This window comes from Lathyrus oleraceus, chromosome 3, assembly GCF_024323335.1.
Source record: "Lathyrus oleraceus cultivar Zhongwan6 chromosome 3, CAAS_Psat_ZW6_1.0, whole genome shotgun sequence".
Classification (NCBI taxonomy): Eukaryota; Viridiplantae; Streptophyta; class Magnoliopsida; order Fabales; family Fabaceae; genus Lathyrus; species Lathyrus oleraceus.
Window position 1 is genome coordinate 195,686,869 of NC_066581.1, and position 17,513 is coordinate 195,704,381.

Below are 17,513 nucleotides of genomic sequence, written 5' to 3' on the forward strand. Positions count from 1 at the left end.
CACAAAAAACATAAATAAGTAATAATCCTCCATCTACATAATATTTGGTCACAATTCACTTCTCTAAAATCAAAATATCAAATCATTATGCAGGTTGGTTCACAAACCCATTGAATACAAAGATCCTACTCTCTCTCCAAACTTTGATTTCCCTATGTTTGAAGTTGAGGAAGAGATTGATAATGAAGAAGTATCTGATGAATTATCTTGTTTACTTGAGCACGAGGAAAAAGTCATTCAACCTTTTGAAGAACCGATTGAATTAGTAAACTTGGGTTCCGAATATGATGTGAAGGAAGTCAAGATTGGGCCTCAATTGTGTCCAGAAGCTAAGATGGGGTTGATTGATCTTCTTCTAGAGTATTCTGATGTATTTGCTTGGTCCTATCGAGACATGCATGTTAGGATTCTGAGATTGTGGAGCATAGATTTCCATTGAAGCCAGAATGCCCCCCGTCAAGCAAATGTTAAGAAGAACTCATCCTGATATGGCAGTTAAGATCAAAGAGGAAGTGCATAAGCAAATTGATGTTGGTTTTCTTGTTACCTCTGAGTATCCATAGTGGGTGGCCAACATTGTGCATGTTTCTAAGAAGGATGGAAAAGTTCGCATGTCTGTTGATTATTGAGATTTGAACAAGGATAGTCCGAAAGATGATTTTCCTCTGCCACACATTGATATATTGGTAGACAATACAGTTAAACTCAAAGTCTTTTTATTTATGGATGGATTTTCCGGTTATAATCAGATCAAGATGGCACCTGAAGATATGGAGAAGGCCACATTCAGTACACCCTGGGGAACATTCTGTTATAGAGTGATGCCTTTTGGTTTAATGAATGTTGGTGCAACATACCAGAGAGCTATGACCATTTCATGATATGATGCATAAAGAGATTGATGTTTATGTTAATGATATGATTGCCAAATTAAGTAATTAAGAAGAACATGTTGAGCATTTGTTGAAGTTATTCCAGTGTTTTAGGAAGTACAAACTCCGCTTGAATCCCAATAATTGTACTTTGATGACCATTCTGGTTAGTTGTTGGGCTTTATTGTTAGTGAGAAGGGTATTGAAGTTAATCCTGCCAAGGTCAAAGCAATACAAGAAATGCATGTGCCCAAAACTGAGAAGAAAGTTAGAGGTTTTCTCGGCCGCTTGAATTATATTTCAAGATTTATATCGCATATGACTGCCACATGTGCACCTATTCGGAAAGATCAATCTTGTGATTAGACCGAAGATTTCCAGAAAGCTTTTGACACTATTAAAAAGTATCTGCTTGAGCCTCCTATTCTGTCTCCACCTGTTAAAGGAAGACCCTTGATCATGTATTTGACTGTGCTTGATGAGAGTATGGGTTATGTTATTGGTCAGCAAGATGAGTCTGGAAAGAAAGAGTATGCAATTTACTACCTCAGTAAGAAGTTCACTGATTGTGAGACTCAATAGTCTATGCTTGAAAAGACATGTTACGCATTGACCTGGGCCGCTAAGTGTATGTGCCAGTATATGTTGAATCATACTACTTGGTTGATATCCAAAATGGATCCAATCAAGTACATATTTGTGAAGCCTGCTCTAACTGGGAGGATTGCTCGTTGGCAGATGTTATTATCTAACTATGATATTAAATACCGATCTCAAAAACCTATTAAAGGTAGTGTCTTAGCTGACCATTTCGCTCACAAACCTATTGAAGACTATCAGTCAGTGATGTATGATTTTCCTGACGAAGAGATTTTGTACTTGAAGATGAAAGATGATGAACCATTGCTTGAAGAAGGGCCAGAACCTGGTTCCTATTGGGGCATGTATTTGATGGAGCTGTTAATTCATATGGTAATAGCATTGGGGTAGTAATTATTACTCCTCAAGGCACTCATTTTCCATTTACAGCTAGATTGACTTTCAAATGTACAAACAATATGGATGATATGAAGCTTGCATTATGGGGCTTGAAGAGGCCATTGATCTCAGAATAAAATATCTAGACGTCTATGGAGATTCAACTTTGGTTGTGAATCAGATCAAAGGTGAATGGGAAACAAATCAACCCGGTTTGATACCATATAGAGATTATGCGAGGAGGATTTCAACTTTCTTTACAAAGGTTGAGTTTCATTATATTCTTCGAGATAAAAACCGGATGGCAGATGCTCTTGTAACGTTGGCTTCAATGATTATGGTGAAATTTTGGAATGAAGTTCCCAATTTGACTGTAATGCGTCTTGACAGGCCAACTCATGTGTTTGCTGTTGAAGAAATCAAAAATTAAAAACCATGGTATTTTGATATCAAATGTTTCCTCCAAAGTCATATTTACCCGTATGGGGAATCTTTTAAAGATAAGAAGACTTTGAGAAGATTAGGTGGCAACTTCTACCTGAATGGTGATGTGCTTTATAAGAGAAACTTAGATATGGTTCTGCTCAGATGCGTGGATAAATACGAAGTAGACTTATTGATGACTGAAGTCCATGAAGGTTCTTTTGGTACTCATTCCAATGGACATGATATGGCAAAGTAGATGTTGAGAGCAGGTTACTATTGGCTGACAATGGAATCTGACTGTTGCAAGTTTGTGAAGAAATGCCACAAGTGTCAAATTTATGCAAACAAAATTCATGTTCCTCCGACACTTTTGAACGTCATTTCCTCTCCATGGCCCTTCTCCATATGGAGAATTTGCATGACCTTTTGAGTTACCTAAACCAAAACATTTTGAGTTTCCTAAACGAAAACCTTTTGAGTTACCTGTGAAAATGGATTCAGCTAATGAAAAGGATTTCAATCCTGCCGTATATCCTTTTTTTTCCAAAAATTCTTATGAATTTTTTTTTGATATAGAAGTGCGTTTTTTTGGAACTGGCATACAATTAGTATAGTCTTTCCGTTGCTATAGTTTGATGTGACAGACATTTGTTCTGTAAATGAAAATGATTGAGCCTAAAGCGTCAAACGGACATCGTTTTATTTTGGTGGCTATTGATTACTTCACAAAGTGGGTTGAAGCAGCATCGTATGCAGATGTAACCAAGCAAGTTGTTATGAGGTTTATCAAGAATCAAATTATATGCTGTTATGGTGTGTCGAGTAAGATCATTATTGATAATGGATCTAACTTGAACAATAATATGGTGGAAGCTCTTTGGAAAGACTTCAAGATTGCAAATCATAATTTTTCTTCCTACAGACCCAAGATGAATGGGGTTGTTGAAGCTGCGAACAAGAACATTAAGAAGATCATTCAGAAGATGGTTGTAACATATACAGATTGGCATGAGATGCTCCCATTTGCTTTGCATGGGTATCGTACATCCATCCACACTTCAACAGTGGCAAGCTCTTTCTCACTTGTTTATGGAATGGAAGTTGTGCTCCCAGTAGAAGTTGAGATCCCATCATTACGTGTCTTGATGGAAGCCAAGTTAACAGAAGCTGAATGGTGCCAGACCAGATATGATCAGCTAAATTTGATTGAAGAGAAAATATTGACTTCCATGTGTCATGGTCAGTTATATCAGCAGATAATGAAGAAATCTTTTGATAAGAAGGTCAGGCCTCGTGTGTTTAGAGAAGGTGACCTCGTGCTCAAGAAGATTATCTCTTTCAAACCTGATGCTAGAGGTAAATGGACTCCTAATTATGAAGGCCCGTATGTTGTTAAGAGAGCCTTTTCAGGAGGTTCTTTGATTCTTGCAACTATGGATGGTGAAGAGTTCACTCATCTTGTGAATGTCGATGCAGTCAGAAAAAATTCGCCTAAAAAAGAAAAATAACAGCTCGCTAAGTTGAAAACCCGAAAGGGCGGCTTAGGCAAGAATGAGCGTCTCAGTGGATTGAAAACCCGAAAGGGCGATCCTGGCAAAACTTAGAGACATAAAAAGAAAAACCAATTCCCGATAGATTGAGTAGCCCACCTTGGGGAAATCTAGGAAAAATTAGGGATTATGGCAAGTAATTGCATTCGATTAGTCTTAATCATGGAGGCAGTTTTGAACAAGTCATTTGGTTCTGATTCATTATTCTCAACCAAAGCCAAGAGCACAACGGATATTGAAGTTGGTAGGAGGAGTAGTGATCATTGTATTCAATGTAGTCCTTTTCCATGTAAATTATTATTTTTCAACGTTTGTAAAGATCTATGGAGTCTTGTCATTTACAAACTATCATTCTATTAAATAAAGTTGAGCTTTTTATCCAATTGTTTCTACTCTTATTTATTTCTGCTAAATAAAATTGAATTTTATGATGATAATTTTTTAAAAGAATTACTAAATAAAAATCACTTTTCTTAAATAATAATAAAAACAATTACTTTAAGAACAATCGATTTCAACAAGGAATATCAACAGCAGTCTGAGAACAGGTAAGTCTTGAAATGCGAAGCCTTGTTGGTCTTCCCCAAGCAGTTGGTTTAGTGATTTTCCCCAACAGTTCGCCAGGTATTCCCAACTGAGTTATAGGGTTACATCCCCAACAATTGGCTTAGATCCCCGTACAGAGTTTTATCTCCTATTTTTTCGGCAGAGTTCATCTTCAGATATCGAAGATCCCTTGTTCCCGACAGTGTTTGGTTCTGAGCAGTGTTTGATTTGGTCCCCTGCAAGGTTGTCTCCCATTTGATATGGTGTTGACCTAAAATTCCCAGCAGCGTTGACAATTTGAATCCTCAGCAAATCCTCTCTTTCCCCCCGGCCAGGGTTGAGTTATTCAGAGCTGGATGATTTATGTTCAGCCCTGGCATTTTTCTTTAGTTGATGTTTCCATCTTGTTGATATTAGCTGAGTGTTGCAACGATGATTCAAATCCGTAATATTTGTATCTTTTGTGCTGTTTTGTCAGCATAATCATCAATCACATGCATACATATTCATTCATCAGATATCTCATTATGCATTTTTATTGTATTTGACCCCTTTATTCTGACCCTCTACTTCAATGATATTATTTCCCCATGCAGGTTTGATGCATCTGTCCTCCTTCAATTGTAAAGTGTCAGCCCTTTAAGCAGAAAGAATTTAACCTTTTTCATTCCCCACTGAGTTGTGTTCCTCGTGGATGATCATTATTTCAGTTTCCTCCCCAGTTAATTATCTAGATGGAACCACTTCCTTTGAATTATGTCCTCATTGGGGTGAGTCTTTGTTTGACCGCTTCTTTCTAGCTACTACCTAGATAAATATTTTGGGTCCCTTTGAGAGTATGTTTCCCAGTAACTGGTAATATTCATCTCGATTGTTGAGTACTTTACTTTTACCCAATACCTGGAGAAATTAATATACTTCCTTTGTTATCCCTAGAGGATTCGTTTTCAGGTTTCCCCAGGTAGTCTATCCTTGATATGTTCATCCTAACCGATGACAGATATTCTTCCTTTGAGTATATCCTTGATATGTTCACTTTAACTAGTGACGAATATTCTCTCTTTGGTTTTCTACCCAGTAAAAAGGTAGTTGTAACCCTACTTTTATTCCCCAAAGAGTTAATCCTTGATATGTTTATCCTAACCGATGACGGATTTTCTTCTCTTTGTGGTCTTCTGCCCAGTAATTGGTAGTTGTAAATCCTGCTTTCCCCTGTTGAGTCTATCCTTTATATGTTCATCCTAACCGGTGACGAATATTATCTCTTTAGTATTCTATCCAGTAACTGATAGATATAATTCCTATTTTCTCCCCGGCAATCTATCCTTGATATGTTCATCCTAACCGATGACGGATATTCTTCCTTTGAGTTTATCCTTTATATGTTCGCTTTAATCAATGACAAATATTCTCTCTTTGGTCTTCTGTGCAGTAACCGGTAGTTGTAAATCCTATTTGATTATATTTCCCAGTAGGCTATTCTTACCCAGTAACCAGTAACGAATACACCTCATTTTTCCTCAGAAAGTCATCCTTGATATGTTTACCCTAATCGGTAACGAATGTCCCTCTGTCATAGTATATTATCTTCCTACCCAGTAACCAGTAATAAATAATATATTTCGGGTACTTCTGTGTTGAAGATCATTCTTCCCCAGTTGAGTTTGATTTAGGTATTTCAGCTTTGTTCTTATTTACCTATTTCCCCTGCAGTTTTCCCTTATCCCCAACCGAGTCCTTCCATTGATTTATTTTCATGGAAATTCCCCTCGTGTCTCCAGCAGCTTTTAAGTCGTAGCCTGGCCTACGCACAACTTTTATTCCCCAGAGTCTCTGTCTCCCTAGTGAGTTTTCCCTATTGAATGCATTATACTCCTGTGGACTTTCAGTCTCTCCAGATTTTTTTTTTCCGTTATGGCAATATTTTCCCCATAGAAATTATTTTTAACATTCATATCATATGTATCATGAGGTCTCTTAGGGACCAAGATTTTTTTTATATGTTGTTATTTAAGTCCATTCTACTGAGTTGATACGAAGATTTTAACCTTCACATCCTCAGTTAGAATATCCTTAAATAGGGGCAGTTGTAAGATCCTAATTTTGACCCTAAGATCCTTTATGATATCTCATCATATGCATTAGATTTGGAATCACACCTTCGCATCCTCCTCACCCCTCATTCATTGGGTTTGCATTGGGTGAGATCACCAAGCACATTTGATTGTATCATATTTTATTTTTCATTGTTTACTAACCAAAATACCCAAAAAAATGTCAATATATAGTTTACTTCTTTTGTAGGTAGTGTGTGTGTTCACCCATGCTCCATCAAGCTCATATCAAGGGTTTGAGACCCTCAAGGCAAGAAGACTAATCAAGAGAAGGCTCACATTAACTCTAGACATCATATATTAATCCCCATGGTCTTCACATATCATTTTGATCAATAAATCATCAAGAGTTTGAAGCTTGTTTGCCTTGGAAGCCCTAATTCATCTAGGTATCTTGTGTGACTTCCTCAGCAAGTTTCTTCATGATTTGATCAAACATTTCAAGGGATACTTCATATTACATCATCTTATGCATACATGATCTTCCATGAGTCCAAAATATCAAGATAATATCAAGTTTGCAAGTTGGTTCATGGTGGTTGACCGGAGAAAGTCAATTGGTCAAAATTGGGGTTCCCTAGACCCTAGCTCCTACAATTTTATCATATGAAAATGATCCCATGAACAAAGCTACTCCTTATGACATTCCAAACAACTTTCATGTTTAAGTCAAGAACTAGTTTTGCTTGGAAAGTCATTGTTTATGATGAAAGACTATAGGTCATTTTGTCTGAACCCCAGTTAGGAGGTCAACATCCAAGGATCATAACTTACTTAAGTTTTATGATATGAAAGTCATTCAAGTTTCATGATTAAATTAAAGATGTCCTATCCAATTTTTATTCTTTTAATAAGTTCAAATTCAACTTGCAAATGCATGTGCTAAGAGGAAACATTATAGGTCATTTTGGACCATTACCATTGAACAAGTGATTTTCCTCAACTTCTAAAATGCATAACACCTTCATGCCAAATCCAAATGAGGTCAATTTTGTGACCAACTTCAATAGGTTTGAAAGAGCTATAACTTTTATGAAGCAACTTTTTCCATTTGAAGCTCATAGAAAAAGTTATTCAAGATGGAAGAAGTGAACATTTGACTTGGTACTTAGAAAAGTTTCAAATATGTTTGATTTTCCCAACTTCCACCTAAAAATTCATCATGATCCATGCTTCAAATGGAAAAGTGTTCAACATTAAAGTTGTTCCCCTTAATCTCACCTTTCCAAAACGTCTAGTATCATCTCATTTGGCTAAGAAATGGAAGACTTGAGCATGGGTTCTTTTCAATGGTTCATTTGGATGGATTTCACATTCACTTTTCAATCTTCTTAGCATGACCACATGACATGATTTCAGCATTGCACATTGGTGATTTTGGACCTGATAGCAATCATTTGATAGGCCTATCACACGCCCATGCAAGCATGCAAGGAAATTGCTAGTTTTGGACAATTTTGGAAGTGTGTGAAAGTAAATGGATAACCTATAAATAAGACCCTCTTGGCTCAGAATTAAGGACCTCATGCCCAAGCTTTGAACTTGAAATCCAAACCCTCACCATTAAAGGATAATATTTAAGGTTTTCATTTGAAAATCGAGCTTCAAATCTCATTATGTTTTGAGATTGAAACTCCAAGAGTCCAAGCTTTTCCTTGATCCAATTCAAATCCTACAAGCTTCGGAAGTCAAGCCAAGGCCAATTGGAAGCAAGATCAAGCAAGGTTGAAGCTCACTCGAAGGTGATTTTCCACAATTTTCATCTCTTCAATTCTCTTTCAATTCTTCACTATTCTTTGTGATTTTGGTTGGTTGAAGTCCTACTAATGTAGGCAACAAGATTATATTGCTTTGAGGTCAAATCGAAGCAACTCAGTTCATGATCCTCAAAATTCAAATCCCTGTATCTTTTTAAATACTTGGAATAGGAGAAAATTGAGGCTAGATTCGAGCTCCTGAGCATTTCTCCTTTGAATCCATGTCCTTGTTTTTCATTTTGGTGGAGGTTGATGATGGACAGTCCGGTGAGGTCCACCATAGAAGAAGACCGGAGCTCTTGCTCCGGTGATGTGCTCGCTTACATCCTGACCATATGATCTATTTGAAATGTTTTAAGCTCATCCTTTCCTTGTGATTACCAAGCCTGCAGGACATTGACTAAGATCTAATGCGGAATGCGCACGCTTGGCTATCAGATCTGTCACCTCAATTAATGAGGGAGATCTGATGGCCCTTGTTTTTTCTATTTTTATTTTTATTTCTGATTTTATGTTTAATCCTTTTATTTTGTTAAATCCATAATAATTTCATTTATAATACAAAAAATATGGGACTTTCACTAAAAATCTTTAAATATTTTTATCTTTCATATTATGAACTAAAATTATTTTTTAGATTAATTTTGATATTTTTCATAAATTAAATGTTTTTGTGCATATTTTTAATTGTTTAACAATACTTTTGACTTTTGTAAAAATCATGAAATTTTTTGTCTAAGGTCCTTTGACATTTTTTGACCTAGGATAAATCTCTTGGCCATTTATTTGGTGTTTTGAAGAGATTTTAGGTTTTGACCAAATTAAATTGTATTTCAATACATTTTTAAATTTATTTTTAATTGATTAATTGTGTAAAAATTGTGTTGAGCCATTTTTATGGTCTTGTGATGTTTGACTATTTGTTTGGGCCATGGTCAAGGTTGATTTGATAAAATTACTCCCATGACCAATTTGTGTTTCTTTCATTCCTCCCCCTCTTCATCTTCATCCCTATTCTTTCCCGTTCCCTCATTTGACTAATGAAATCTCTAATGTCTTAAGACTAATTGGTTCATCAATGTCCTTGTGTCAGATGAACCAATTCAAGTATGACTGAGATAGGTCCATCCCTCTTGATCTTTTCTTTTAGTGTGTGGTATGTTTTAGGAGTTTGTTTCATTATACCAAATCTCTAACATGCATTAACACCTAAATTTTTATTGCCTGACCTTAGATAGTTGTGACTTCTACATAAGTCCAATTACGATTGATTAATATAGAGCTAAATTTGACCCTAATGGCATAACATTCTAGTAAGTGAGATTGTAAGTCTCCCATTCTTCCTGGTATTGTGTGGAAACTTGGCCTTTTTTCCTTTCATGAGAGCTAGTGGCATACTTGTTGAATTATCCAAGTTGGAGCCCATCTCATGAAAGATGTCTTGGTTTAAGGATTCATACTTGTGAGTGGATGGTTGAGTGTTATGTAAAGAATGAATTAATCAATTAAAAAACACCACTAACACTTGACTAACTTTTGACTAACATTTGACTAACTCTTGTTATTATTGTTTTACTTTCAAGTCATTTACTTTACGCAATTTAAATTTTAGTCATTTATCATTCATTGTCATTTACATTCCATTTAACTTATTTATGTTTATGTCATTTTCCCTTTGCTCATTTGAGCCATATCTTGTGATTGTATATATTTGATTGTGCATTTTGGTTTTGCTTGTGGTCTTAGGACCTTAAAATACTTAATAACAACAAAAACCCTAAAAAATGTCTGGTGGACTGTTGGTCTTGATCTGAACTATTAGACTTAGAACTAGGCAATATTCCCTGTCCAAAAAGGACTTGGCCAAATGCCAACATTTTGAGACTGAGTTATTGTGAACTTAGCCTTCATCTGATGCAAGCCTTGGATCTTGTTTGAGTTCATCTGCTACTCTGACTTTGTGCTAATTGTTATTTTGACTTTGTGTGTGATGCTTTGCTTTAAGTTAATCAAGGAATAATTCATATGATACATGAGAAGACAAAGAAGATTGCTAGCTATGGGATTTGCTTGTTGGATGTGGCTATCTTTATTTGATGCCTTGATCTTCATGATGTCTGGATATTGCTAATTGCTTATTGATTATTGCTTGATTCAAAGTCCAAAAGGAAAGTGGGTTTTCTATATGACATTCTTGTCTGTTGGATTGCATCTCATTGGTCAGATCTTTTCAAATCTTAACTTTTAATTTCTATGCTTAGGATAACCTCTTCATCTTCTCCCACTTCTTAAATTTCAAATCTCTCCCCCCTTTCAAAAACTTTCTTTGCTTGTGATTCCAAACTTAGACCTTATTTTGAATAGAAACTTTGGCCTTATGTCAATGAATTTTCAAACTCTTTTTCTTAAATCAAATTTGTAAAATAACTTAATGATATTGACTTATAATTTTCAAAAGACAAAAAAGGAACTGACGACTTCATTCAAATTTTTGGCCCTTTGTGCCCTTTTCCATTTAAACTTTTGATTAAAATCAATTCACCAACTTTGAAATTGTTACCACGAACTACGAGGTTTTGATCCCTTATTTTTATGTTGGTACGTATGCACAAGTCTGAAGGTCTTGTCAAACACAAAAATATAATCAATGAATTCTTTTCTCATCCCCACAATCTATTTTTCTCAAACATCTTTTATACCAAAAACACATATACACATAAAAAAGGGCTTCATAGGAGTACCTAGGACACTTTGGATGCTAACACCTTCCCTCTGTGTAACCAACCCTCTTACCTGTAATCTCTGGCATTTTATTAGTTTTGATTTGAAAACTTCTTATATTTTAGTTTTGTTTGTATTTTTCCCTTTTCCTTTGGAAACAATAAAAGCGCGGTGGCGACTCTAGTCTTATTGACGTCAAGCTTATCCATAGCTTGATGGTCATGGATTTACCGCTACAAAAATTAAGTGGCGACTCTGCTGGGGAGTAGTCCTCAGTGGGTTTAGCCTATTTTTTTATGTGTATATATTTGTATATTTGATGTTTGTATATATTTCTTTGTGTGATATAATTTGTTTGTTGTGCTTGGTGATATCTGAGTGGTGAGATAAGTTCTAACCCGAACTTGAGTGAAATTAAGATAGGAAGATGGTATAGTCATGTTCAACTTTTGTGGAGTAGTTCTTAACAAGTTGACTTGGGACCCATCTACTCAGTGGAGACCCTTTCGGAGTTACTAATGTCACACAAGTTATTTGTGGTTAGGAATTACTTTCTCTGATTTAGGGTCTGAGAAGCTGAGGACCATAGAACATTTAACCCAACTTGGCCTATTTAGGACGTAGTGCGGAGACTATTCAAGTGTAGACCTGAAAACAGTTGTTATGCGATACTACACTCAGACGAGTTTCTCTTGAGAATATTATGGGTTGATGAGTCAGTCATCCTAACCTGTAATATCTAATAGATGGGATTAAGACTCTGGGAACTTTGATAGAACATGATTTACAGGTTTTTATCCTTAGTACACTCCTTTTGGATGGTTCTTAACCTGACTCCATGTCCGTGACTCACAACAAACCCTTTGATTCTTGGTTGATCCGATCAAGTCTTGTCAATATCGATGGAACTTGGGTGTTGATAAGGGGAAAACCATAATCCACCAAAATGGATGATTGATCTTGATGATGGCTTGATCCATCCCTTGACCTTTATTTGTGTTTGCCTTGTGTGTGATCCTTTTTTTTGTGATTGTTGCATTCATGCATACATGCGCATCATAACATTCATCACAGAAAAACAAATTTCAAGGAACTGAGGTCTTATTTGCAAATATTTTCATACCATAGATTATGGACGAAGGAACACTAAGAATTACAGTTTTAGATGTCCTGATTTGAAAGAGCTAAGGAAATTGTCATCCTTTGTATTAGATCCCTTGGATTTCAAGCAACGTCATAGGAAGCTCTTGTCTGTATTATTTACTGATGTGGTTGAAGGACTTCTGAGTGTTTTGGTTCAGTTTTATGACCCTCTCTACTAGTGCTTCACTTTCCCTGATTATCAGCTTGTGCCTATGTTAGAGGAGTATGCCCATCTCATGGGAATACCCGTATCTGACAAGGTACCTTTTAGTGGATTGGAAGAGATTCCCATATTTCACATTATAGTTGAAGCTATTCATTTGAAGAAATTTGAGATTGATGCTCATTTGGTGAAGAAAGGAGGTATTCTTGGGTTGACTTCTGAGTTCCTCATTGGAAAAGCTATTGTCTTTGATCAAACCGGTAGTATGGATACTTTTGAATCCATATTTGTATTGCTCATCTATGGTTTAGCTTTGTTCCCTAACATTGACGGTTTTGTTGATGTTAACGCCATTAAAATTTTCTTAATTGGGGAATCCTATTCCTACTCTGTTGGGTGACATGTATTTTTCTTTGCATTTGAGAAATTCTAAAGGTGGTGGGACTATTGTGTGTTGTGTTCCTCTTCTATACAAGTGGTTTATTTCGCAGTTGCCTCATGCGCCAGCTTTTCTGGAGAACAAGCAATGTCTACGGTTGTCTCAAAGACTTATGTCTCTCATTAATAATGATATTGTTTGGTATGACTCTGCATTAAGTAGTGTGGATATTATTGATAGTTGTGGTGAGTTCTCTAATGTGCCTCTCATTGGTACACAAGGAGGAATCAACTGCAACCCTGCTTTGGCGCGTTGTCAACTTGGGTTCCCCTTAAGAGACAAATCTAATAGCACTCAGTTAGAAGGTCTTTTCTATCAAGAGGTTAAAGATCCCCAACATTTGAAGCAGAGAATGATACATGCTTAGCATAATGTGCATAAGAAAGTAAGATCCGAGCTTGGTCCGTGCAAATGTGTAGCTTTGGAAGCTTACACTATTTGGGTGAAGAAGAGGGCTTTGGAGCTGAAGATGTCGCAGGCCTGTGAAATACCTATGTCTTTGGTTGTGGCTGATCCATCAACTCTCCCTAACCAAGATATAGAGGAGTTGGAAGATGCACTCACCAAGATGAAGCAAGATAAAGATATGTGGGAAGAGCGGTTCCATGCTTTGTGCTGAAAGCATGAAGAGTTGCAACTTAAGTCGAAAGACAAAGATGCTCTTATTGAGATTCTTGAAGACCAAGCAGTGAAGAGACAGAGAGATCCAGAAGGTCTACCTTCCTCTAGTATGCCTCAACCTTTCGATGCTTGTAAGAAGATTGTTGATCAGCTTGTCCTTGAGAAGGCTCAGATGAAGATATCCTTTGAGTCTGAGATTCGACGCATCCGAAGGAAGTATGCGCCCACGACCAGATCATCTGATATCGTTGCTAAGGGATCCTTAGGATGATTAGTTTCCTTTTCTCTTGTAGTTGTACTTTGGTTTCTGAATTCGTACTCAATGTAATCCTTCCAAATTTTATGAATAAAAAGAGATTATTATGGTCAATCAATTGTTGTTATATTGCAAATAGAACTTCATATGTTTCTTGAAATTGAAAAAAAAACACATTGCATTTCATGCATCATTTGCATAGCAGGTTTTGTTCCGCCAGATATCTTATCAATTATTCTTTTATGCTTCAGCCAAGCTGACTCACCGATACAACACTCACGCTAATCAACCAAGGATAATGAAGCTTCTAGAGCAAGAGAACAGAAAGCTGGATGATGAGATTTCCAAGTTAACAGCACTGATGGAGTCTGTCATTGATGCACATAACCAATCTTCACCTACTCCCGCATCTCCTCCCAAGAGGACTGTCATTTTTTAGGTTGCTACCTTAACTGTTCATGTTGCTTCTAGTCAATCTGGTCCTTCCATGACTGCTGAATTTTCATAGGGAATGTCATCCAACTTTATTCATGAAGGGTATGCACCCACCTTTGTCTCTCTGCCGACATCTAGCCCGGTCATGTCAGTGCCACCTCCAGTTGTTCACACTTGGTAGTTATGGAAGACGAGTAATGTTACCATAGTCATTTTAACATGAGATATGAAGAGGCATACATTTAAAGGCCACTGATGGGCGAAGGAGTATAAAAGGAGAGTTTCTGACGAGGAATAAGGACAACAAATACCTCATAACAAAGTAGAACGATTGTGACCTCACCTGACTAGCTTCAAGGAGGTTTTTCCAAATAGTGCTTAGCAAGAACATAAATATTCCATTTTTTAACCTTTATGATGTCTTCATTTTTTCTTCTTTGAGATATGGTTGTCTTCATCGAAACTCAGCTAAGCTATAAGAGATCTTCTTCAAATCTCTCTCTCTCTCTTCTCTCCTCTCTCTCTTCTCTCTCTCTCTCTCTCTCTCTCTCTCTCTCTCTGCGTGTGTGTGTGTGTCTGTGTGTGCGCGCGTGCGTCCGTGCTTGTCTGTGTGTGTGTGTTTCTTTTTTCTTTTCTAAAGTGTTTCAGATGTGTGGAGAGGTTATCATTTGTAAACCAAGATAGTAAAAGTTAGTAAAAGAAAATATCAAGTCAGTAAACAAGCTTTTAAAATATCCGATTAAATAATAGGAGTTATCATTTATATAACAAGTTTCTCCTTTCAATTTCTCACAAAAAATCTCAATATAACATTCTTTCCGATAAATTCAGATGTACTTAGTTATGGAGTGTTAATATATCAAATGTGAGTATGAGTCCCACATTGAATGAAAAAGAGAATGTTAAATATTTTATAAAAGAGAAGATCCATAAACTTAATGTCTCAAGCATTTGGATTAATATGTAATGTCCAACTCATTTTAAAGTGAGTGTTGAACTCTAATGTGATGATCCCTGAACCCCTCATGACCCAACAATGGTATCAAAGCCTAGTTTGACCAGGGTTCCTTGTATCAAAAGTCTTATGGACAAGGGTGTTCAGACGACGTGTTCCATTGAAACCATCCAACGGTGGTGCAAGTAAATATGAATGAAAAAGCTTTCATTTGAGAAGGAGAATATCCATAAGAATGAATGGATTCACGCTAAGAGAGAGATTGTTGGTATATCAAGTGTGAGTATGAGCCCACATTAAATAAAAAAATGGATTTTAAATACTTTATAAGTGAGAAAATTTATAAATCCAATATCTTAAGATTTTAGATTTATATTTATATGGGATGTTCAAGTCATTTTAAAATGAGTGTTATATGCATCTATAAAAGATAAACAGCACCTCATAACTCCTTGTCATAAGGAGTCAATGTATGAGTATGACTACTATTGTGGATTAATTGAACTTAGCCCTTGTATGTTTCTGTTGGAAATAGTGGATCTCTAGATGATACCTTACCCTCATAATGAAAGCTTGATTTGTTTTATATTTGAGGTTTCTATTGAGATCATATATTAAGGTCATACTTGTATGCATTGCTTTCCATCCTTATTAAATGTAAGTAGACATTGTAAAATGTTTGACTGAAGTTTCTAATTTCACTTGGCATGAAACCTATTCCTTTCCAGCCTTATGAAATGTTAGTAGACATATTATGAAATGTTTCACTTTAGTTCTTAATTTAACTTGAAATGAAACATATTTATTCTGATCAATATTAGCAAGTGTTCTCTCAAAGTACGGTACTTAATAGAAAAACCTTTGGAGATTTTTTTCAATTGATTATAAACTATCTAAAATTACACTTTTTTATCCCTTCACATCAATCTTTTGACTTTTGAGAATATAATCTTCTGACGCTAAGTTTATTAACATCATTTTTTTTTATCTTAGCGTATGTTTTTGGCTGATGTTAATCACAATTTTTCTTATAGTGATTAACTAAGTTCCCATGGATCTTGCATGGGAATTATTTTATTTCATGTTTGTTAGCTGTCTACATAAAAATATTTCAAGAAATAAATTATTCTCGATAACCTTTCCATCACATTGTTTTATTTTTATTCGTTGCACAATTAATGATGATTTCAACGTTGGTATTTTTTGTTTTCTTTCGTACATGTTCATAGATCATTTTCCAATTTATTTTCATAACCTTTTTTTTTCTACCTTTGTGTTGATTTTTCTATAGAATAAGGCCCAACGCACTTTCAATATTTGTATTGGTTGGAAGTTGATCTAAGATAGTGTCTTCTATTTATTTTATTTTGTTTTTGAAAATTTGATACACAACTTTGAGATCTACTAATTCAAAAGACTAATTCTACTGTATATTAATGAGGCCTATTTAAAGTCAACACAAAATTATGTATGGGCTGGTGTAACTTATGAATCATTTGCACCTAGTGAAGAATAGTGAAGAATTAATGTATAACACAAGTTTTAATTCAATTTATAGGAAATTGATTATCTGGTCCACACTACAACACCTGAACAAGTTTATTGTGTAGCACCTTTACCCTATCCATTATTATAACTTTCCAACGCATGTTATTCATAATCCATTTTATAAGATGACAAAGCAATATGGAGAGACATTGTATGGTAAACTGCAGAATTGTATGTTAAAGAGGGAGGTTGCGCCAGGGGCTAATAAAGCTTCTCTTTGGTGGAAGATGCCAACATGGACATAGTGGAGGAAATTCCACAATAGTTGATCCAGTTGTACGGAATCCTCATTTATTTACTGGTGTTTATGACGACTGTATAAAATGATATCTTTGCGTGGAGCTGTCAGGGTGCATCCAACACAAGTTTTTATAGATACTGCAAAAAATATGTGAGCACGCATAGGCCATAGATGATTATTATAGTTGAAACTCGTTGTGACCCCTCTAAGCTTGAAAAAATTTGCCAAAATCCTGGGTTTAATGGCTTCCTTGCAACTGACAACCAAGGATATGCAGGTGGTATTATCGTAGCTTGGGTTCAAGAGGAAATGAGTGTTAAGTTGGTTAATAGAAAATTTTAATTCATGCACATATACGTGGAACCCCTGCATGGGAAACCATGGTATTTTACACCCGTTTACGCCAGTCCAAATAGTGAGAATCGAAGAATAATGTAGAAAGAAATGAAGTGCATTAGCCATAACATAAATGACCCTTGGCTTATGGTTGGTGACTTTAATGATATCATCTTTGCAATGACAAATGGAAAATCCTAATACCCTTATGGGTATGTTAAATTTCTCATTCGTCTTAGCTTCTCAGACCACCACTTATTGCTTATTAGAGTGTTTGGTAATGTGCAAAGTGTTATTAAGCTATGCTTCATATTTGAAAGTGCGTAGCTTGCAGAAGGAGATTATTACAACATGCTTACAATGAACTGAAAGGAGAACCAACCGATATGCACCAATCTAGAGAACTTCAAAC